General features: G+C 41.5%; 20 non-coding genes across 20 annotated transcripts; all 20 read left to right on the top strand.

Moving 5' to 3' along the window:
* Positions 1-528: 528 nt before the first annotated feature.
* trnat-cgu (transfer RNA threonine (anticodon CGU)) lies at positions 529-602 on the top strand. Its single transcript has one exon. It is a non-coding gene; the product is annotated as a tRNA-Thr (tRNA).
* An 841-nt stretch (positions 603-1443) lies between these two features.
* On the top strand, positions 1444-1517 carry trnat-ugu (transfer RNA threonine (anticodon UGU)). Its single transcript has one exon. It is a non-coding gene; the product is annotated as a tRNA-Thr (tRNA).
* A 141-nt stretch (positions 1518-1658) lies between these two features.
* trnar-ucu (transfer RNA arginine (anticodon UCU)) lies at positions 1659-1747 on the top strand. Its single transcript is given in 2 exon segments — positions 1659-1695; positions 1712-1747. It is a non-coding gene; the product is annotated as a tRNA-Arg (tRNA).
* Positions 1748-2261: 514 nt separating this feature from the next.
* trnat-agu (transfer RNA threonine (anticodon AGU)) lies at positions 2262-2335 on the top strand. The gene has a single exon. It is a non-coding gene; the product is annotated as a tRNA-Thr (tRNA).
* Positions 2336-3061: 726 nt separating this feature from the next.
* Positions 3062-3135, top strand: trnat-cgu (transfer RNA threonine (anticodon CGU)). The gene has a single exon. It is a non-coding gene; the product is annotated as a tRNA-Thr (tRNA).
* Positions 3136-3977: 842 nt separating this feature from the next.
* trnat-ugu (transfer RNA threonine (anticodon UGU)) lies at positions 3978-4051 on the top strand. Its single transcript has one exon. It is a non-coding gene; the product is annotated as a tRNA-Thr (tRNA).
* Positions 4052-4192: 141 nt separating this feature from the next.
* trnar-ucu (transfer RNA arginine (anticodon UCU)) lies at positions 4193-4281 on the top strand. Its single transcript is given in 2 exon segments — positions 4193-4229; positions 4246-4281. It is a non-coding gene; the product is annotated as a tRNA-Arg (tRNA).
* A 513-nt stretch (positions 4282-4794) lies between these two features.
* Positions 4795-4868, top strand: trnat-agu (transfer RNA threonine (anticodon AGU)). Its single transcript has one exon. It is a non-coding gene; the product is annotated as a tRNA-Thr (tRNA).
* A 1262-nt stretch (positions 4869-6130) lies between these two features.
* On the top strand, positions 6131-6204 carry trnat-cgu (transfer RNA threonine (anticodon CGU)). The gene has a single exon. It is a non-coding gene; the product is annotated as a tRNA-Thr (tRNA).
* Positions 6205-7044: 840 nt separating this feature from the next.
* On the top strand, positions 7045-7118 carry trnat-ugu (transfer RNA threonine (anticodon UGU)). Its single transcript has one exon. It is a non-coding gene; the product is annotated as a tRNA-Thr (tRNA).
* Positions 7119-7259: 141 nt separating this feature from the next.
* On the top strand, positions 7260-7348 carry trnar-ucu (transfer RNA arginine (anticodon UCU)). Its single transcript is given in 2 exon segments — positions 7260-7296; positions 7313-7348. It is a non-coding gene; the product is annotated as a tRNA-Arg (tRNA).
* A 607-nt stretch (positions 7349-7955) lies between these two features.
* Positions 7956-8029, top strand: trnat-ugu (transfer RNA threonine (anticodon UGU)). Its single transcript has one exon. It is a non-coding gene; the product is annotated as a tRNA-Thr (tRNA).
* A 141-nt stretch (positions 8030-8170) lies between these two features.
* Positions 8171-8259, top strand: trnar-ucu (transfer RNA arginine (anticodon UCU)). Its single transcript is given in 2 exon segments — positions 8171-8207; positions 8224-8259. It is a non-coding gene; the product is annotated as a tRNA-Arg (tRNA).
* A 512-nt stretch (positions 8260-8771) lies between these two features.
* trnat-agu (transfer RNA threonine (anticodon AGU)) lies at positions 8772-8845 on the top strand. Its single transcript has one exon. It is a non-coding gene; the product is annotated as a tRNA-Thr (tRNA).
* A 726-nt stretch (positions 8846-9571) lies between these two features.
* On the top strand, positions 9572-9645 carry trnat-cgu (transfer RNA threonine (anticodon CGU)). Its single transcript has one exon. It is a non-coding gene; the product is annotated as a tRNA-Thr (tRNA).
* An 841-nt stretch (positions 9646-10486) lies between these two features.
* trnat-ugu (transfer RNA threonine (anticodon UGU)) lies at positions 10487-10560 on the top strand. Its single transcript has one exon. It is a non-coding gene; the product is annotated as a tRNA-Thr (tRNA).
* A 135-nt stretch (positions 10561-10695) lies between these two features.
* Positions 10696-10784, top strand: trnar-ucu (transfer RNA arginine (anticodon UCU)). Its single transcript is given in 2 exon segments — positions 10696-10732; positions 10749-10784. It is a non-coding gene; the product is annotated as a tRNA-Arg (tRNA).
* A 512-nt stretch (positions 10785-11296) lies between these two features.
* Positions 11297-11370, top strand: trnat-agu (transfer RNA threonine (anticodon AGU)). The gene has a single exon. It is a non-coding gene; the product is annotated as a tRNA-Thr (tRNA).
* A 1089-nt stretch (positions 11371-12459) lies between these two features.
* Positions 12460-12533, top strand: trnat-ugu (transfer RNA threonine (anticodon UGU)). Its single transcript has one exon. It is a non-coding gene; the product is annotated as a tRNA-Thr (tRNA).
* A 141-nt stretch (positions 12534-12674) lies between these two features.
* On the top strand, positions 12675-12763 carry trnar-ucu (transfer RNA arginine (anticodon UCU)). The gene is given in 2 exon segments: positions 12675-12711; positions 12728-12763. It is a non-coding gene; the product is annotated as a tRNA-Arg (tRNA).
* The last annotated feature ends 9514 nt before the right edge of the window (positions 12764-22277 follow it).

Below are 22277 nucleotides of genomic sequence, written 5' to 3' on the forward strand. Positions count from 1 at the left end.
AACTTTTTCAGGAGCCGACACAGCACATTTTTCTTGTTTTCCTTATTGGGCACACACAAGTCAGATCATTGAGTACGTTACTAATCAGTCAATTATTTGATTCACCTGTTTTAAATGAGAGAGAGATAATAAAAACATATATGTGGTGCAGATGCGCTTCAAGAATGGTTTGCAAGCCCCTGGCTTAGGGCCGAAATCTGCTACTACCTATTGATAAAGTCAAGCCTATGGATATTTGTACAAACAAAGTCTTTACATATATGAAGAATAATACATGGATATCTTTCTAGATTTTGCCCTTTCATATCAGAAGAAAGCTCAGGAAACATTTTAGGCATGAGTGTTGAGAGTGTAGAGCCAAAATGAAATGAGTTCAGACATTCCCTTGAGGCCTGAAAGGCCATCATGTTTTGGAAACAATCCTCTTACCTCTAAGGGACCTCTTTCATAACGTAATCAGCTTTTTTCCTCATGTGCTACCTCTTTTAGACTTGTTTTACCGACAAATTTCACCGCACTTTTGTAACTGGCGCTGTGGCTTAGCTGGTCAAAGCGCCTGTCTCGTAAACAGGAGATCCTGGGTTCAAATCCCAGCAGTGCCTATGCCACAGGATATGGGAGTGCTTAAACTTTTCACGTATGAAAGTCTTTGCATGCCGAACAGTGTGTACCTGCACAAAATTGGAAAAACGAAGAAGCGCTGCGCATGCAATACTTCCTTGAAGTGGGTCATTTTATGGCTCTGTGGTGCAATTGATGGAGCTTTGGACTTCTAGGATGCGAATGGAGAAATTCCCTGGTTGTGGTTTTGAGTCCCACCAGAAGTGTGAATGGCCTCTTTTGCTCTGATGTCTCTGTGAGTCAGACATATGTTCAAAACTGGGGTCCACAAACTACTTCAGAAGCCTACCCCTCACATTCTGCTCATCTCCCTTATTGGACACAGCCAACTCGGATCACAGAGTACTCTAGTAATTAGCTCAATTCACCGTTTTGAAATAAGGAGGATAACGAAAATGTATAGCGTCTGGGAGGTTTCGAGAATGGTTTGAAAACCACTGGCTTAGGCCAAAATCTGCTACTTCCTATTGTTGAGATCTAGCCTCTGGATGTGTGTTCAAAACAGTCTTTACAAATATGAATATTTAATTCATGAAAATCTTTCGGGATTTTGTCTTTCAGATCAGCTGAAAGCATAGCAAAAATTGCTTTCCATTTCTCCAAGCTGAGACAGAGTTTAGATGGATTGTAACTGGAGGTTTTCAAAAAACATTTCAGACACAAGTATTGAGAGTTTCAGATATTCCCTCGGATATCTCGGGTTTTGGAAATAATCCCCTAACCTCTTTCATGATGTAATCCGCTATTTTCCTGACCTGCAAGCTCTTTTTCTTTTTTTTTTTTTTCTTTTTATTTCAACACATCGCAGAAGGTTTAGCAAGTGGCGCTGTGGCTTAGTTGGTCAAAGCGCCTGTCTTGTAAACAGGAGATTCTGGGTTCGAATCCCAGCAGTGCCTGTGCCATGGGATGTGGGCACCGCTCACCTACCCTTTTTACATACGTAAATCTTTGGATGCTGAACAGTGTGTATCTGCACAAAAAGTGGAAATCTAAGAAGTGATGTGCATGCAATAGCGTCTTAAAGCTTGGCTTTTTGTGGCTCTGTGGCGCAATGGATAGCGCATTGGACTTCTAGGTTGTGAATGGAGGTATTCAAAGGTTGTGGGTTCAAGTCCCACCAGAGTCGTGCATACCCTCTTTTGCTCAGATGTCTTTGTGTTGGACAAGCATACGCTTAAACCCTTGGATCCACAAACTACTTCTGAAGCATCCCCTTCACGCTCTGCTTATTTCGCTTATTGCACACACCCAACTCGGATCATAGAGTACTCTACTAATTAGCTTAAGTCACCTATTTAAATAAGGGAGATAACAAGAATGGGTTGAAATCCAATGGCTCAGGCCAAAATCTGCAACTACCTATTGTTGGCCACCTACCTAGCAAAAGAAAAAAAAAAACATGCTTTCCATTTCTCCTAGCTGAAACAGCGTTTAGATGTATCGTAACTGAGAGTTTCGATCCAAAATGAAATGGTTTGAGATATTCCCATGTCCCTGAACAGAAGCCTGCACACCTTTCAGGTTTTGGAAATAACCCTCTAACTTCAAAGGGACATATTCATGATGTAATCAGCTATTCTCCTGACGTGCTACCTCTTTTAGACTTTGTATACAAAAGCATAGAATCAGGGACAGCACCTGGCGCTGTGGCTTAGTTGGGCAAAGCGCCTGTCTAGTAAACAGGAGATCCTGGGTTCGAATCCCAGCAGTGCCTAATCTGTGGCTTCTAAGAGTAGTCGTTCAACCTTTTCAGATGTTAAAGTCTCGGCAGGAAAGACAATCTGGACCTCTCGGTTGCAAATGAAGGCTTTATAAAGGTTGTTGGTTTTTGGGTCCCACCTGAGTCACGAATGGTGTCCCTTTGCATAGACGTCTTTGCCAGACTGACATTTGCTTAAACCTGGGGTTTTCCAACTTTTTCAGGAGCCGACACAGCACATTTTTCTTGTTTTCCTTATTGGGCACACACAAGTCAGATCATTGAGTACGTTACTAATCAGTCAATTATTTGATTCACCTGTTTTAAATGAGAGAGAGATAATAAAAACATATATGTGGTGCAGATGCGCTTCAAGAATGGTTTGCAAGCCCCTGGCTTAGGGCCGAAATCTGCTACTACCTATTGATAAAGTCAAGCCTATGGATATTTGTACAAACAAAGTCTTTACATATATGAAGAATAATACATGGATATCTTTCTGGATTTTGCCCTTTCATATCAGAAGAAAGCTCAGGAAACATTTTAGGCATGAGTGTTGAGAGTGTAGAGCCAAAATGAAATGAGTTCAGACATTCCCTTGAGGCCTGAAAGGCCATCATGTTTTGGAAACAATCCTCTTACCTCTAAGGGACCTCTTTCATAACGTAATCAGCTTTTTTCCTCATGTGCTACCTCTTTTAGACTTGTTTTACCGACAAATTTCACCGCACTTTTGTAACTGGCGCTGTGGCTTAGCTGGTCAAAGCGCCTGTCTCGTAAACAGGAGATCCTGGGTTCAAATCCCAGCAGTGCCTATGCCACAGGATATGGGAGTGCTTAAACTTTTCACATATGAAAGTCTTTGCATGCCGAACAGTGTGTTCCTGCACAAAATTGGAAAAACAAAGAAGCGCTGCGCATGCAATACTTCCTTGAAGTGGGTCATTTTATGGCTCTGTGGTGCAATTGATGGAGCTTTGGACTTCTAGGATGCGAATGGAGAAATTCCCTGGTTGTGGTTTTGAGTCCCACCAGAAGTGTGAATGGCCTCTTTTGCTCTGATGTCTCTGTGAGTCAGACATATGTTCAAAACTGGGGTCCACAAACTACTTCAGAAGCCTACCCCTCACATTCTGCTCATCTCCCTTATTGGACACAGCCAACTCGGATCACAGAGTACTCTAGTAATTAGCTCAATTCACCGTTTTGAAATAAGGAGGATAACGAAAATGTATAGCGTCTGGGAGGTTTCGAGAATGGTTTGAAAACCACTGGCTTAGGCCAAAATCTGCTACTTCCTATTGTTGAGATCTAGCCTCTGGATGTGTGTTCAAAACAGTCTTTACAAATATGAATATTTAATTCATGAAAATCTTTCGGGATTTTGTCTTTCAGATCAGCTGAAAGCATAGCAAAAATTGCTTTCCATTTCTCCAAGCTGAGACAGAGTTTAGATGGATTGTAACTGGAGGTTTTCAAAAAACATTTCAGACACAAGTATTGAGAGTTTCAGATATTCCCTCGGATATCTCGGGTTTTGGAAATAATCCCCTAACCTCTTTCATGATGTAATCCGCTATTTTCCTGACCTGCAAGCTCTTTTTCTTTTTTCTTTTTTTACTTTTTATTTCAACACATCGCAGAAGGTTAAGCAAGTGGCGCTGTGGCTTAGTTGGTCAAAGCGCCTGTCTTGTAAACAGGAGATTCTGGGTTCGAATCCCAGCAGTGCCTGTGCCATGGGATGTGGGCACCGCTCACCTACCCTTTTTACATACGTAAATCTTTGGATGCTGAACAGTGTGTATCTGCACAAAAAGTGGAAATCTAAGAAGTGATGTGCATGCAATAGCGTCTTAAAGCTTGGCTTTTTGTGGCTCTGTGGCGCAATGGATAGCGCATTGGACTTCTAGGTTGTGAATGGAGGTATTCAAAGGTTGTGGGTTCAAGTCCCACCAGAGTCGTGCATACCCTCTTTTGCTCAGATGTCTTTGTGTTGGACAAGCATACGCTTAAACCCTTGGATCCACAAACTACTTCTGAAGCATCCCCTTCACGCTCTGCTTATTTCGCTTATTGCACACACCCAACTCGGATCATAGAGTACTCTACTAATTAGCTTAAGTCACCTATTTAAATAAGGGAGATAACAAGAATGGGTTGAAATCCAATGGCTCAGGCCAAAATCTGCAACTACCTATTGTTGGCCACCTACCTAGCAAAAGAAAAAAAAAACATGCTTTCCATTTCTCCTAGCTGAAACAGCGTTTAGATGTATCGTAACTGAGAGTTTCGATCCAAAATGAAATGGTTTGAGATATTCCCATGTCCCTGAACAGAAGCCTGCACACCTTTCAGGTTTTGGAAATAACCCTCTAACTTCAAAGGGACATATTCATGATGTAATCAGCTATTCTCCTGACGTGCTACCTCTTTTAGACTTTGTATACAAAAGCATAGAATCAGGGACAGCACCTGGCGCTGTGGCTTAGTTGGGCAAAGCGCCTGTCTAGTAAACAGGAGATCCTGGGTTTGAATCCCAGCAGTGCCTAATCTGTGGCTTCTAAGAGTAGTCGTTCAACCTTTTCAGATGTTAAAGTCTCGGCAGGAAAGACAATCTGGACCTCTCGGTTGCAAATGAAGGCTTTATAAAGGTTGTTGGTTTTTGGGTCCCACCTGAGTCACGAATGGTGTCCCTTTGCATAGACGTCTTTGCCAGACTGACATTTGCTTAAACCTGGGGTTTTCCAACTTTTTCAGGAGCCGACACAGCACATTTTTCTTGTTTTCCTTATTGGGCACACACAAGTCAGATCATTGAGTACGTTACTAATCAGTCAATTATTTGATTCACCTGTTTTAAATGAGAGAGAGATAATAAAAACATATATGTGGTGCAGATGCGCTTCAAGGGTTAAACTCAACACTGGCAATTATGGGGTTACATGAGAATGGATTATGTGATGCATGTGGTGTATCTGAAAATGTATGTCATGTATTATTTATTTGTAGTAAGTATAATATTTTTCGGGATGTATTATTCAGTCATTTGAAAAATGGAGAGGATAGAATGAAGAATGAGGATATTCTAGGAAAAGGTTTAATAGACAGGCAGATATATAGAGCATTAATTGCGTTTATATATGATTCAGGTTTGGGATTTAGATTATAATGTGTGTAACGTTGAACCCGCCATGGGGGCTGAGTGTGGACGGAGGAGCTGAACACGCAGCGCCGAATGAAGCTCAATGAAACCTCTATTGCAGGTATGATAAATAATGATGATGTATGTGGGATGATATAGTTAGTAGACAGGCAGACAGTTTTTAAAATTCAGACTTATCACCCAAGGTTAATTTTCCATCCAGCACAGTAGGTGGCGATAATGCTCCTTAGGAGTTAATCGCCATTAAACAACAAGAAGAAGAAGAAGAAGATGCGCTTCAAGAATGGTTTGCAAGCCCCTGGCTTAGGGCCGAAATCTGCTACTACCTATTGATAAAGTCAAGCCTATGGATATTTGTACAAACAAAGTCTTTACATATATGAAGAATAATACATGGATATCTTTCTGGATTTTGCCCTTTCATATCAGAAGAAAGCTCAGGAAACATTTTAGGCATGAGTGTTGAGAGTGTAGAGCCAAAATGAAATGAGTTCAGACATTCCCTTGAGGCCTGAAAGGCCATCATGTTTTGGAAACAATCCTCTTACCTCTAAGGGACCTCTTTCATAACGTAATCAGCTTTTTTCCTCATGTGCTACCTCTTTTAGACTTGTTTTACCGACAAATTTCACCACACTTTTGTAACTGGCGCTGTGGCTTAGCTGGTCAAAGCGCCTGTCTCGTAAACAGGAGATCCTGGGTTCAAATCCCAGCAGTGTCTATGCCACAGGATATGGGAGTGCTTAAACTTTTCACATATGAAAGTCTTTGCATGCCGAACAGTGTGTACCTGCACAAAATTGGAAAAACGAAGAAGCGCTGCGCATGCAATACTTCCTTGAAGTGGGTCATTTTATGGCTCTGTGGTGCAATTGATGGAGCTTTGGAGTTCTAGGATGCGAATGGAGAAATTCCCTGGTTGTGGTTTTGAGTCCCACCAGAGGTGTGAATGGCCTCTTTTGCTCTGATGTCTCTGTAAATCAGACATTTGTTCAAAACTGGGGTCCACAAACTACTTCAGAAGCCTACCCCTCACATTCTGCTCATCTCCCTTATTGGACACAGCCAACTCGGATCACAGAGTACTCTAGTAATTAGCTCAATTCACCGTTTTGAAATAAGGAGGATAACGAAAATGTATAGCGTCTGGGAGGTTTCGAGAATGGTTTGAAAACCCCTGGCTTAGGCCAAAATCCGCTACTTCCTATTGTTGAGATCTAGCCTCTGGATGTGTGTTCAAAACAGTCTTTACAAATATGAATATTTAATTCATGAAAATCTTTCGGGATTTTGTCTTTCAGATCAGCTGAAAGCATAGCAAAAATTGCTTTCCATTTCTCCAAGCTGAGACAGAGTTTAGATGGATTGTAACTGGAGGTTCCAAAAACATTTCAGACACAAGTATTGAGAGTTTCAGATATTCCCTCGGATATCTCGGGTTTTGGAAATAATCCCCTAACCTCTTTCATGATGTAATCCACTATTTTACTGACCTGCAACCTCTTTTTCTTTTTTCTTTTTTTACTTTTTATTTCAACACATCGCAGAAGGTTTAGCAAGTGGCGCTGTGGCTTAGTTGGTCAAAGTGCCTGTCTTGTAAACAGGAGATTCTGGGTTAGAAACCCAGCAGTGCCTGTGCCGTGGGATGTGGGCACCGCTCACCTAGCCTTTTTACATACGTAAATCTTTGGATGCTGAACAGTGTGTATCTGCACAAAAAGTGGAAATCTAAGAAGTGATGTGCATGCAATAGCGTCTTAAAGCTTGGCTTTTTGTGGCTCTGTGGCGCAATGGATAGCGCATTGGACTTCTAGGTTGTGAATGGAGGTATTCAAAGGTTGTGGGTTCGAGTCCCACCAGAGTCGTGCATACCCTCTTTTGCTCTGATGTCTCTGTGAGTCAGACATATGTTCAAAACTGGGGTCCACAAACTACTTCAGAAGCCTACCCCTCACATTCTGCTCATCTCCCTTATTGGACACAGCCAACTCGGATCACAGAGTACTCTAGTAATTAGCTCAATTCACCGTTTTGAAATAAGGAGGATAACGAAAATGTATAGCGTCTGGGAGGTTTCGAGAATGGTTTGAAAACCACTGGCTTAGGCCAAAATCTGCTACTTCCTATTGTTGAGATCTAGCCTCTGGATGTGTGTTCAAAACAGTCTTTACAAATATGAATAATTAATTCATGAAAATCTTTCGGGATTTTGTCTTTCAGATCAGCTGAAAGCATAGCAAAAATTGCTTTCCATTTCTCCAAGCTGAGACAGAGTTTAGATGGATTGTAACTGGAGGTTCCAAAAACATTTCAGACACAAGTATTGAGAGTTTCAGATATTCCCCCGGATATCTCGAGTTTTGGAAATAATCCCCTAACCTCTTTCATGATGTAATCCGCTATTTTCCTGACCTGCAACCTCTTTATTTTTTTTATTTTTTTTTTCAACACATCGCAGAAGGTTTAGCAAGTGGCGCTGTGGCTTAGTTGGTCAAAGCGCCTGTCTTGTAAACAGGAGATTCTGGGTTCGAATCGCAGCAGTGCCTGTGCCATGGGATGTGGGCACCGCTCACCTACCCTTTTTACATACCTAAATCTTTGGATGCTGAACAGTGTGTATCTGCACAAAAAGTGGAAATCTAAGAAGTGATGTGCATGCAATAGCGTCTTAAAGCTTGGCTTTTTGTGGCTCTGTGGCGCAATGGATAGCGCATTGGACTTCTAGGTTGTGAATGGAGGTATTTAAAGGTTGTGGGTTCGAGTCCCACCAGAGTCGTTCATACCCTCTTTTGCTCAGAGGTCTTTGTGTTGGACAAGCATACGCTTAAACCCTTGGATCCACAAACTACTTCTGAAGCATCCCCTTCACGCTCTGCTTATTTCGCTTATTGCACACACCCAACTCGGAACATAGAGTACTCTACTAATTAGCTTAAGTCACCTATTTAAATAAGGGAGATAACAAGAATGGGTTGAAATCCAATGGCTCAGGCCAAAATCTGCAACTACCTATTGTTGGCCACCTACCTAGCAAAAGAAAAAAAAACATGCTTTCCATTTCTCCTAGCTGAAACAGCGTTTAGATGTATCGTAACTGAGAGTTTCGATCCAAAATGAAATGGTTTGAGATATTCCCATGTCCCTGAACAGAAGCCTGCACACCTTTCAGGTTTTGGAAATAACCCTCTAACTTCAAAGGGACATATTCATGATGTAATCAGCTATTCTCCTGACGTGCTACCTCTTTTAGACTTTGTATACAAAAGCATCGAATCAGGGACAGCACCTGGCGCTGTGGCTTAGTTGGTCAAAGTGCCTGTCTAGTAAATAGGAGATCCAGGGTTTGAATCCCAGCAGTGCCTAATCTGTGGCTTCTAAGAGTAGTCGTTCAACCTTTTCAGATGTTAAAGTCTCGGCAGGAAAGACAATCTGGACCTCTCGGTTGCAAATGAAGGCTTTATAAAGGTTGTTGGTTTTTGGGTCCCACCTGAGTCACGAATGGTGTCCCTTTGCATAGACGTCTTTGCCAGACTGACATTTGCTTAAACCTGGGGTTTTCCAACTTTTTCAGGAGCCGACACAGCACATTTTTCTTGTTTTCCTTATTGGGCACACACAAGTCAGATCATTGAGTACGTTACTAATCAGTCAATTATTTGATTCACCTGTTTTAAATGAGAGAGAGATAATAAAAACATATATGTGGTGCAGATGCGCTTCAAGAATGGTTTGCAAGCCCCTGGCTTAGGGCCGAAATCTGCTACTACCTATTGATAAAGTCAAGCCTATGGATATTTGTACAAACAAAGTCTTTACATATATGAAGAATAATACATGGATATCTTTCTGGATTTTGCCCTTTCATATCAGAAGAAAGCACAGGAAACATTTTAGGCATGAGTGTTGAGAGTGTAGAGCCAAAATGAAATGAGTTCAGACATTCCCTTGAGGCCTGAAAGGCCATCATGTTTTGGAAACAATCCTCTTACCTCTAAGGGACCTCTTTCATAACGTAATCAGCTTTTTTCCTCATGTGCTACCTCTTTTAGACTTGTTTTACCGACAAATTTCACCGCACTTTTGTAACTGGCGCTGTGGCTTAGCTGGTCAAAGCGCCTGTCTCGTTAACAGGAGATCCTGGGTTCAAATCCCAGCAGTGCCTATGCCACAGGATATGGGAGTGCTTAAACTTTTCACATATGAAAGTCTTTGCATGCCGAACAGTGTGTACCTGCACAAAATTGGAAAAACGAAGAAGCGCTGCGCATGCAATACTTCCTTGAAGTGGGTCATTTTATGGCTCTGTGGTGCAATTGATGGAGCTTTGGACTTCTAGGATGCAAATGGAGAAATTCCCTGGTTGTGGTTTTGAGTCCCACCAGAAGTGTGAATGGCCTCTTTTGCTCTGATGTCTCTGTGAGTCAGACATATGTTCAAAACTGGGGTCCACAAACTACTTCAGAAGCCTACCCCTCACATTCTGCTCATCTCCCTTATTGGACACAGCCAACTCGGATCACAGAGTACTCTAGTAATTAGCTCAATTCACCGTTTTGAAATAAGGAGGATAACGAAAATGTATAGCGTTTGGGAGGTTTCGAGAATGGTTTGAAAACCACTGGCTTAGGCCAAAATCTGCTACTTCCTATTGTTGAGATCTAGCCTCTGGATGTGTGTTCAAAACAGTCTTTACAAATATGAATATTTAATTCATGAAAATCTTTAGGGATTTTGTCTTTCAGATCAGCTGAAAGCATAGCAAAAATTGCTTTCCATTTCTCCAAGCTGAGACAGAGTTTAGATGGATTGTAACTGGAGGTTCCAAAAACATTTCAGACACAAGTATTGAGAGTTTCAGATATTCCCCCGGATATCTCGGGTTTTGGAAATAATCCCCTAACCTCTTTCATGATGTAATCCGCTATTTTCCTGATCTGCAACCTCTTTTTTTGTTTTTGTTTTTTTACTTTTTATTCCAACACATCGCAGAAGGTTTAGCAAGTGGCGCTGTGGCTTAGTTGGTCAAAGCGCCTGTCTTGTAAACAGGAGATTCTGGGTTCGAATCCCAGCAGTGCCGTGGGATGTGGGCACCGCTCACTTACCCTTTTTACGTACGTAAATCTTTGGATGCTGAACAGTGTGTCTCTGCACAAAAAGTGGAAATCTAAGAAGTGATGTGCATGCAATAGCGTCTTAAAACTTGGCTTTTTGTGGCTCTGTGGCGCAATGGATAGCGCATTGGACTTCTAGGTTGTGAATGGAGGTATTCAAAGGTTGTGGGTTCGAGTCCCACCAGAGTCATGCATACCCTGTTTTGCTCAGATGTCTTTGTGTTGGACAAGCATACGCTTAAACCCTTGGATCCACAAACTACTTCTGAAGCATCCCCTTCACGCTCTGCTTATTTTGCTTATTGCACACACCCAACTCGGATCATAGAGTACTCTACTAATTAGCTTAAGTCACCTATTTAAATAAGGGAGATAACAAGAATGGGTTGAAATCCAATGGCTCAGGCCAAAATCTGCAACTACCTATTGTTGGCCACCTACCTAGCAAAAGAAAAAAAAACATGCTTTCCATTTCTCCTAGCTGAAACAGCGTTTAGATGTATCGTAACTGAGAGTTTCGATCCAAAATGAAATGGTTTGAGATATTCCCATGTCCCTGAACAGAAGCCTGCACACCTTTCAGGTTTTGGAAATAACCCTCTAACTTCAAAGGGACATATTCATGATGTAATCAGCTATTCTCCTGACGTGCTACCTCTTTTAGACTTTGTATACAAAAGCATCGAATCAGGGACAGCACCTGGCGCTGTGGCTTAGTTGGTCAAAGCGCCTGTCTAGTAAATAGGAGATCCTGGGTTTGAATCCCAGCAGTGCCTAGTCTGTGGCTTCTAAGAGTAGTCGTTCAACCTTTTCAGATGTTAAAGTCTCGGCAGGAAAGACAATCTGGACCTCTCTGTTGCAAATGAAGGCTTTATAAAGGTTGTTGGTTTTTGGGTCCCACCTGAGTCACGAATGGTGTCCCTTTGCATAGACGTCTTTGCCAGACTGACATTTGCTTAAACCTGGGGTTTTCCAACTTTTTCAGGAGCCGACACAGCACATTTTTCCAATAAGGAAATATTTCCTTATATCCTTATTGGATATGGGAGTGCTTAAACTTTTCACATATGAAAGTCTTTGCATGCCGAACAGTGTGTACCTGCACAAAATGGGAAAAACGAAGAAGCGCTGCGCATGCAATACTTCCTTGACGTGGTTCATTTTATGGCTCTGTGGTGCAATTGATGGAGCTTTGGACTTCTAGGATGCGAATGGAGAAATTCCCTGGTTGTGGTTTTGAGTCCCACCAGAAGTGTGAATGGCCTCTTTTGCTCTGATGTCTCTGTGAGTCAGACATATGTTCAAAACTGGGGTCCACAAACTACTTCAGAAGCCTACCCCTCACATTCTGCTCATCTCCCTTATTGGGCACAGCCAACTCGGATCACAGAGTACTCTAGTAATTAGCTCAATTCACCGTTTTGAAATAAGCAGGATAACGAAAATGTATAGCGTCTGGGAGGTTTCGAGAATGGTTTGAAAACCACTGGCTTAGGCCAAAATCTGCTACTTCCTATTGTTGAGATCTAGCCTCTGGATGTGTGTTCAAAACAGTCTTTACAAATATGAATATTTAATTCATGAAAATCTTTCTGGATTTTGTCTTTCAGATCAGCTGAAAGCATAGCAAAAATTGCTTTCCATTTCTCCAAGCTGAGACAGAGTTTAGATGGATTGTAACTGGAGGTTCCAAAAACATTTCAGACACAAGTATTGAGAGTTTCAGATATTCCCTCGGATATCTCGGGTTTTGGAAATAATCCCCTAACCTCTTTCATGATGTAATCCGCTATTTTCCTGACCTGCAACCTCTTTTTTTTTTTTTTTACTTTTTATTCCAACACATCGCAGAAGGTTTAGCAAGTGGCGCTGTGGCTTAGTTGGTCAAAGCGCCTGTCTTGTAAACAGGAGATTCTGGGTTCGAATCCCAGCAGTGCCTGTGCCGTGGGATGTGGGCACCGCTCACCTACCCTTTTTACATACGTAAATCTTTGGATGCTGAACAGTGTGTATCTGCACAAAAAGTGGAAATCTAAGAAGTGATGTGCATGCAATAGCGTCTTAAAGCTTGGCTTTTTGTGGCTCTGTGGCGCAATGGATAGCGCATTGGACTTCTAGGTTGTGAATGGAGGTATTCAAAGGTTGTGGGTTCGAGTCCCACCAGAGTCGTGCATACCCTCTTTTGCTCAGATGTCTTTGTGTTGGACAAGCATACGCTTAAACCCATGGATCCACAAACTACTTCTGAAGCATCCCCTTCACGCTCTGCTTATTTCGCTTATTGCACACTGTAAATAAAAGCTCATCAGAGGAGGGTATTGACCTGGTTTCCCAGAAATCCTCACCAAAGTCTAGGTCGTCTTTTAAGAGCAAAAATCGAAAAGGGCATAATAAGAAAAAATATGTGATGCAAAGCAAAGAGGAACGACTGAAGGAACTGTCTGAGTTATTGGATGTAATGGACAGGCTGAATATATGAAAAACCTGTACTGTGTTCGAAATTCTATTTCAGGGGTTAAAAGGTTATAACCGTTAGTTGAACGATGATTCATGGGAACTTGTGTTAGGTAAAAAGTGATAACCATCTCTGAATAGATATGATTTCTGCAAGCATAAAGGAAGCATGAGTTGTCTTTAACCTACAGTGAAACTCTTGCATGTGTGTCCTTAAAAGGAAAATATGAGCTGCTTCTAAGCAACCGCAATGCTTTTTACGTATGTGTTAATTCTGCAAATATGAACTGTATGAAAGAAGGGGACGAAGAGGAGATCTTCGCTCTTCCTTGCAACCACCACTTTGACACGCCAGCAGTTGTCAGAGGCGAGAAGCTTCAAGCCTAGCTAGTATCCATCTGTTAGTTAATACTCATTTATGATCTGTAACAAGTATTCATTTTCATTTGATTATTGTAATAAATTTTGTAACATTTATTATAATCATCTGACTGGACCTTGGATCATTGAGTGTTAGTCACACTCTTTTAATTGGGCCGGGAGGACCCTTCCTGAAGAGAATGACATCGGAGGGTGAGAATTCTTTTGAGATAAGAATAACCCATATGAGATTTGATTGATCAAAATAGCCTAGCCAAAGAGGCAGCATATAATAATTGTATATGTATAGGGAGATACGTATGTGTCACAGGTCGGGGTGTGAGCGCCAGCGGGCCGCCCTCCCCCTCAAATCGGAACACCGCCCCGAGGAGCATGACCGTGGGACACATGAGGCAGACAAAGGGAATAAAATAAATATGTCTTCTTTATTAAAAAATAAAAAAGTCTCTGGAACATTCTCTCTTTGGGGACACTCCGCAGTTTCAGACAGCGAGAGGAATGGACATAATTCACAGCTTCCGCGTTTTCTTCTTCAGCGTTCTCTTCGGGGCTCAGACAGAGAGAGATGCACACACACATGGACGTACCTCCAGTTTCAGACAGAGAGAGGAATGAACATAATTCACAGCTTCCGCATTCTCTTCTTCAGCGTTCTCTTCGGGGCTCAGACAGAGAGAGATGTAAACATGCTGTGACTGCGAGTGAACAGCAGCAACACCATTCCCACACTCGCATATTCACCAATACACTGCAAGATTTCACTCGTGCTCACCGTAGAACTGCAATTCAACAGACTCACTGTGTAATCAAGGCTTACACCCGCAATCCAGCCGAAATCTCCTCTCTCTCGTTCTCGCTCACCCTCTCTCGCTCCCGCAGCCTCCCTCCGCTGTTTCGGCCGCGGCCTCGGCCTAGGCCTCTCGCCCACTGCGGGCACCCTCTGCTCGGTGCACCCCCCTCTCTCCACCATGGCTGCCGCGTCTTCTTTTTATCATCCATTTTGGAAACTGCGTCCCAATGGCCAGCCCGAACTCTCCTCCTCTCACACCTGTCAGCAATTCCACTCATTAATTTCCCCGATCGGCGATAACACACGGGGAAAACCGGAACCGGACTGGTGTTACAGCCGGAAGTGCTCTCCCAGGGGACTATTGGCTAAAAAATTTAGTTCCTGTCTTAGTCACCCGGTGACATCCTCCCCCACCAAAAAAAACGGTCGCCCCATGGTCCATGGCCGCTCAACTTGGGGCGGAATCCTGCCGGCTACGCCACTTTGTCACAGGTCAGGGTGTGAGCGCCAGCGGGCCGCCCTCCCCCTCAAATCGGAACACCGCACCGAGGAGCATGACCGTGGGACACATGAGGCAGACAAAGGGAATAAAATAAATATGTCTTCTTTATTAAATAATAAAAACAACTTTAAAAGTCTCTGGAACATTCTCTCTTTGGGGACACTCTGCAGTTTCAGACAGCGAGAGGAATGAATATAATTCACAGCTTCCGCGTTCTCTTCTTCAGCGTTCTCTTCGGGGCTCAGAGAGAGAGAGATGCACACACACATGGACGTACCTCCAGTTTCAGACAGAGAGAAGAATGAACATAATTCACAGCTTCCGCGTTCTCTTCGGGGCTCAGACCCCAATGGATTTCTAGTCCATCGCCTTAACCACTCGGCCACGACTACAAGCTGGCTGAAGGGGGCTTGTCATTTCACTTGGTGCCTTGCAGCGTCGCTGCCCGAGGCCAGTGCAGGTGCAGTGCACGAACTCAACAGCAAAACGTTGCGCTCCTCAAAAAAAAGAGGCTCGATCGCCCGAACAGGGACTTGAACCCTGGACCCTCAGATTAAAAGTCGGATGCTTTTTAAATTTTTTTATTACATCTCTCATTCTTTGTTTTATTTTTTATTTTTAGGGGTTCAAGCACTTCAGTGCTGAAACCCTATTGTTATTGTTAATTTTCCCATCATGCAACATTCTCCATGTAAAACTGATTGGGCAGGACGAACCGTAAGTCGTAGAGACTTGAAACTTTGGGGGCTGGTAGTACTCACACCGCCTACAGCCTCACCAAGGCACGCCCCGATTGGCCCATAGGTGGCACTACAGCGGGCAAAAGTACGAAATGGCTCATAACTCCTCAACCGTCGGGCGTAGGCTCAAGTGTCTTACATCGTTGGAATCCTTGGCTCGAGCCGGACAAGATGCATGCCTCGGATTGGCTCGTCACCCTGGGTGCATTTTCGGGTATTTTGGGTTTTCCGTAAAACCTACTTTTGCGAACTAGTCCTAGGTTTTTGGGCCGGCCGGAACCAAACCAGTGCGGCAAGATTCTATGGAGTCCGAAAGTCAATAATTACCAAAAAAAAGTGGAAATTTGGGTTCACGGTCTCTAAGGGCCGCCGAAACGTTGCGAGTGGGAGGGGCCCCTTTTACTAAATTGCCTATAACTCGTCAACGGAACGAGATATTTGCACCAAACTCAACGCGCCTGTGTGAGAGCTCATTCTGTGGTCGCGTGAAAAAGGACGGGGCGACCGGCCACTTGGTGGCGCTATAACTGTTAAACAGGTGCCAAAATGATGTGTTTCTATGGCAAATCCCATGAAATGGCTGAAAGCGGCCCTCTTCCTGCCTGATTTGCATACAACCTCACAAAACCGGCCGTGCGCATGCGTCACCTGACCCTAAAGAGGCCTGGAAGCTTTTATGGACGTCGGGCCACCGGTGGCCCTTTAACTGTTATAAAGGTGTAAAATGCTCTATAATATCCTATGCAAAATGACATTTAAATGACTGAAAAAGGGTCTGCTCTGCTCAAAACTTCACCAAATTAGCTGAGCATGTGCGCCATATTATTCTGAGGAAGCGTGCAAAGTTTGACGGAGATCGGGCCATCGGTGGAGGTGTCGCAGTTTAAAAGGTAAAACAAAAATCACCACATTTCCATGAAAAATGAGCCAAAAAGGCAAAAAAGCGACTTTCTCCTCTCCGAGGCACATGTTAAAAGGCTTGATAAAGTTTTTGGAAAGCAGCAGCACAAGCGTCAAGTGCGTGGACCCTAAGGGTTTTTTTTTATAGGCCTTTTTAGTCCCTTTTTATTAGGGGTTCAAGCACTTCAGAGCTGAAACCCTATTGTTATTGTTAATTTTCCCATCATGCAACGTTCTCCATGTAAAACTGATCGGGCAGGACGAACCGTAAGTCGTAGAGACTTGAAACTTTGGGGGCTGGTAGTACTCACACCGCCTACAGCCTCACCAAGGCACGCCCCGATTGGCCCATAGGTGGCGCTACAGCGGGCAAAAGTACGAAATGGCTCATAACTCCTCAACCGTCGGGCGTAGGCTCAAGTGTCTTACATCGTTGGAATCCTTGGCTTGAGCCGGACAAGATGCATGCCTCGGATTGGCTCGTCACCCTGGGTGCATTTTCGGGTATTTTGGGTTTTCCGTAAAACCTACTTTTGCAAACTAGTCCTAGGTTTTTGGCCTGATCGGAACCAAACCACTGCAGAAATATTCTCTGGAGTCCGATTGTCAATAATCATAAAAAAAAAATTAAATTTCAATTGTCGGTTGCTAAGGGGAACCAAAACGTTTGATGGCACCAGAGCCACTTTTACTAAAATGGTTATAACTTGTGAACGGAAAGAGATATTTTCGCTAAATTTGGGACATATGTTCATGAGCACAATCTGAGGTGGCATGAAAAAAGTTGCGACGATTGGCCACTTGGTGGCGCTATAACATGGAAAAAAATCATGACAATGGTTATAACCGCATCCAAACGTTAGTCTAATGAAAGATGGCATGCAGTGTCTTTGTCCAGGGTACCTTGATAGTCTATGAGAACATTGGTGTAGCTAAAAAAACTCAGTATACGTCATCGGCAAAATGCCCTGAAGGAGCCTGAGACTTTTCAAGCCAGCGTTTTTTCACGGGAGTGACCTCCTTATACTCCTGAATCCTTGCCGAGTCCAACAATACCAAACATGCCAGGTTTTGCCTTTTGGTTTTGTAACGTGTCATTTAGAGCTTAAAAAGAATTACTGTTATCTTTAAAGACCATTAGTCCGATCGAGACAAAAAAAAATATATACAGGCAATTTGAAAACATAAGTAAATAGCTAAACAATAATGCCCAAATGTCAAAATTATGATAGGAACTGAAAAAAAAAAAAAAATCCAATCAATATCACCGATTTTTTATGCTCTCATAAATATAAGTGTCTCAACTTCAAAACAAAATGAGATATTTACAACAAATTTGAGACATGTATATGGGCACACTTTTAGGACTACTAATAAAAGTGGTGCAGATCAGGCAGGTCAAGCTGCTATAACTGTCAAAAAAAAACTTACAAAAAATATCATTCCTCAGTAAATTGCCTGTATTGGCTGTAAATGGTCTTTCCTATGATCTAAGATCATTTATTTATTTATTTGGATCCCCATTAGCCAGTACAGAGGCAGAGGCTTCTCTTCTTGGGGTCCCAACAATTAAATACAAATACTACATTTAATCAAAAAAATAAAAAGTTAAGTCAATTAACCTAACATTCATTCCAAATATCAAAATCATCAATTTACTATATATAGTGCTTTTAAATGTTCCTTAAAATATTTTTTAAAACTCATTTTTCTTGTGTAGAGTGTCTCTTGTCAAAATGTGTAATATCAATGGTAAATCCTTCAATAGTTTCATTCTTCTTTACATACAGTCCGATGTTTTGCAGTGGTTTTCGAAATAAAATAAAAATCCCATTTATGCATGGCTGCTGTTAAAATCATGACTAGCACTACTATACAAAAATTGAGAGTAAAGGAAATTAGAAATTCTAGACACAGAAATATTTCTTATAAAACAAAGCAGAGACAATCTTTCACCTGTACATTTTTTGTCTATATGCAATCGACCAAACAACTGGGCAATAATCTAAGCTAGAACCATTGTTTTAGAAATACATTTGTAACCCGGGTAACCCAGGCCACCAGTAAATGACTTGAGAGTTGGAAAAAGTTAAGAAATATAAAGAATTAAAGTGTTCTACAAAGAAACGCGATTCATCCAATCACTGATTGTGCTGCATTGACTGACAGCCCTAAGAACCAACAGTAGCGGCATATTCATTAGGCCCGCCCACAGTTCGCGCCGGTGCCGTCGTCAGCATTCAACAGACGGAATCAGACGAGAACAGGTCAGACAGGCAGCAGCACACGGAGCATTTCTCCACAAACTTCTTTCACAAAATCATAATCGAACGGGAACTGTGATTGAGTGCACTTGGAAACTTTGGATATGTCAGGCTGGTGTGTTGTCATAGAGAGAAAAGTGGAGTGGAAATCTGTATTGAATTTGGTTTTGGTGAGTGATTTTTTAAAATATTAAATCTGAATATAAAAAGACATATGAAAGATATAGCTCAGGGCTCTAGAGTGCGACCAAAATTTGTAAGGGTGCGACTAAATTTTTTCATAGGTCGCACCAGTGCACCTAATAACGTTCTCGCATGATCGCATCCGTTGCCTCTCCACAAACGAGTCTTTTGTTCTCCTTGCACGCATGGTTGGATCATATCGTGGTCTAAACCAATCAGAGATAGAGATTGGGAGGGTCTTTGCCTCTGATTGGCTGTGGTTATGCTCCGTGCTGAAAATGCTCTAAAATGCTCTGTGCTGTGTGATTGAAATAAATTGCGACATGAGCACCAGAGAATCAGTTACGGCAATCAGCAGCATCAGCTAAATAAACGCAAGAAAACAGACGACGAAGAAACTTTTAAAAATGTAGGCTACTTGAACTAGGGCTAGGTGAAAAATATTGATTTCTCGATTTTAATCGATTCTCATTTTTACGAACCGGTTGGGCTATGCTGTTTTCAGTTGATGAATGAATGGAACATTGTAGCGAGCATCCCATCCAATAAATCGCAATAATCTTTGTGCTTTGTTACTATTGATATGAAACAAAGTCTCAGATTTCAAATTAGGTCCATTTTCTTATGAAATTCAAAAACATAAATAGTGTGTTGAGTCAACGCTGTGGTGGAGATCGCTCTGGCTTAGCTCAGCTCAAGAGAAGCAGCAGCGCGGCGCGCACATGATCTTCTCTTCCGCCTTAATAATACCAGTTACAGCGCGAAATAAACATGAAAGAGCATCTGAAAGTGTGCTAAAAGATAGAGTACAACTTATCGAAATCCGTATCTTTCACATGGAATCGCTCAATCAGTGTTTCAACCGTGGAAAGACATCAGTAAAACGCTTGTAAACAATGTAATGTAACGTCACATTTAACTTACCTCAGAAAAAACATATCCAGTGCCCATAAACTCGTTAGCTAGCTAGAAAAATTACAGTTTTTTTCAATTGCTTACACACTAAAATTAAAACTTTCCCACTATTAGCAAAACCTTACACTCAAGGAGCAAAACACCAGCCTAGATTTGCACAATTGTAAGCACGTTGTCAGCTTCACCCTTTTTGCAAAACATTACACACAGTAATTTGTAAAACTCTACACACATTTTCACACCTTAGACACAGATAAGGATTGTGAGGTTACTTCCTTGTCATTACAAAGCCCCGGTTTGCCATTGACCACACTAATGAATGAATTGGATATGCACATTCACCAGGTGTGGAAGCACACATGTGCTAATTTGAAAACGCAGCACTCAGGTGTGCTATAAAAGGCAGCAGGTTCACCTGTCTTCAAGTTCACCTGTCTTCAACAAAAATGGAAGGAGCTAGAAGAAGATGAAGAAGAAGAAGAAGAAGAAGAAGAAGAGTGAGAATAAGAGGGGGAGCTCAAAGAGGAGGTGAAGGAGGTAGAGGAAGAGGAGAAGGAGGTAGAGGAAGAGGTGAAGGAGGTAGAGGAGGAGGAGAAGGAGGTAGAGGAAGAGGTGAAGGAGGTAGAGGAGGAGGCCCAGGTAGAGGAAGAGGAGAAGAAGGAGATAGAGGAAGAGGAGAAGGAGATAGAGGAAGAGCCCTAGGTAGAGGAAGAGGTAGAGAAGGACTTGAAGAGTTGATAGAACCTGAACAAAGAAGACGAGGACCAAATTTGACTCAAGAAATACGTGCAACACTTATTGACCATGTTATCAACAATGGACTGACACTGATGGAAGCTGGACAAAGAGATCAACCAAATCTCTGGTTGATACTGTAACTGAATAGTTACAGTATTCTTGTTGCTTTTACAGTAGTTTTTATCAAACTGTATGTAGTCAAACTGTTGTACTTCATGCAGTAATTTTTATTTGTCTACAGATTTTATTTTTTTCATTGATTTCTTTGTTGGTTGATTACTGTAACTGATTATGGTAAGAAATACTGTAAATAAATACTTGAAATATGAGTCTGCAGAAATCAGTGTTGTGCAGTGCTTGGCAAGTTTATAGTAGGCCTGTTTGTGTACATTCTCCCTATATCTCAAACTAATCATGAAGAATGTTGTGGGTTTGTCACTATTTTTTTTTTTTTCATCTAAATAATCTCTTACATAACAATGTCTGGCCAAAAATCTAGCACTTGCTATTTCCTAAAAATAGTTTTTTTACAAATGTGTTTTTTATTTATCACAGCCGTGTGAAACTGGCTGCAATATTGTCTGATCATTGAGGACTGTGTTGGTTAAATGAAAACTAATAGCATTTTCACAAATATGTGTATATCTTTTGACTGAAGTGTGTATGTTTTGACAGAAGTGTGTCATTTTGCAAACAATCTAGGAATTATGCAAATTGAGTGTGGTGTTTGGATAATTGTGATTATATTTTGAAAAAAAGAACCCGGTTTTCAAAATTGCGTGTAAACAATTGAAAAAAACTGTAACTCTAGAGAGGAGCATTTTGCCAAATATATGCACCATATTGCATATTCATTATAATTTTTTATGTTTTTCAATATTTAATGCATGTTGTTTGAAAAAATCTGGCAAGTTTTTATGCAGCCACCATTTAAATGTTTATATTTCATATAACTTTATTATTATAAAAATAAATAAAAGTGTAATTTAGGTGTTTGTGGACAAATCAGGTAATTTTTACCTTCAATATTATAGTAGGCTAATGAAGCATAGTGGGCTACAACTGACTCCCAATTTACAGCATTAGTTAAGAGATTTGTTTTCCTTGAGAAAATTTGCCATGTATTGTACCTGATATCCAAAATAATCAATATTGAATCGAATTGTGAAATTTGTGTCAATACCCTGCCATAACTTGAACAATGTAAAAACAGCACTTTAAATGTTTTTTTTTTTTTTAAAGATTTATATTTTTATATACAGTATAATTGTGCTAAAAATAAAAAATAAACTACACCTTATTATTCTTATTCTTGTTTAAAAGCATTTACATAATATATATGAATGTATATGGAGCGTGATAAAAAGGTGTCCTTGAAATTGTGGCGTTAAAGGCGACGCGAGACGAGGAAAATTTTTAGTGCACCTAAATTTTGTGCTGGTGCACCTAAATAAAAAAGTTAGGCGCACCAGTGCAACCAAGGCAAAAAGTTAGTCTGGAGCCCTGTAGCTAGATATGTCAATTTCAGAAATGATTTGATATGAGTAGGCCGCACTCACAGCGCGAGCTGAGCTAGTTAGCTAAAGCTACCACGTGTAACGATGCTTATTGTATCATGAGTTGAGACAATGAGTGATTTATGAGTGTTGATCTGTTCTATAAATGTCGATAAGTTAGATTAATGTGTCATTTGAGATGCGCATACTTAATTATTGTACGTTTGTCTTGTGTTTTGCAGGCTGTGTTTCCTTGTTCTCATTTTTTTTCTATGTGAACGTGATCCACAAGTATCCTGTTTTGAAACTATCTACTGGTA

Source organism: Rhinichthys klamathensis, unplaced genomic scaffold (genome assembly GCF_029890125.1).
Source record: "Rhinichthys klamathensis goyatoka isolate OS25496 unplaced genomic scaffold, OSU_Roscu_1.1 h1tg000313l_1, whole genome shotgun sequence".
In the NCBI taxonomy this organism is placed as follows: Eukaryota; Metazoa; Chordata; class Actinopteri; order Cypriniformes; family Leuciscidae; genus Rhinichthys; species Rhinichthys klamathensis.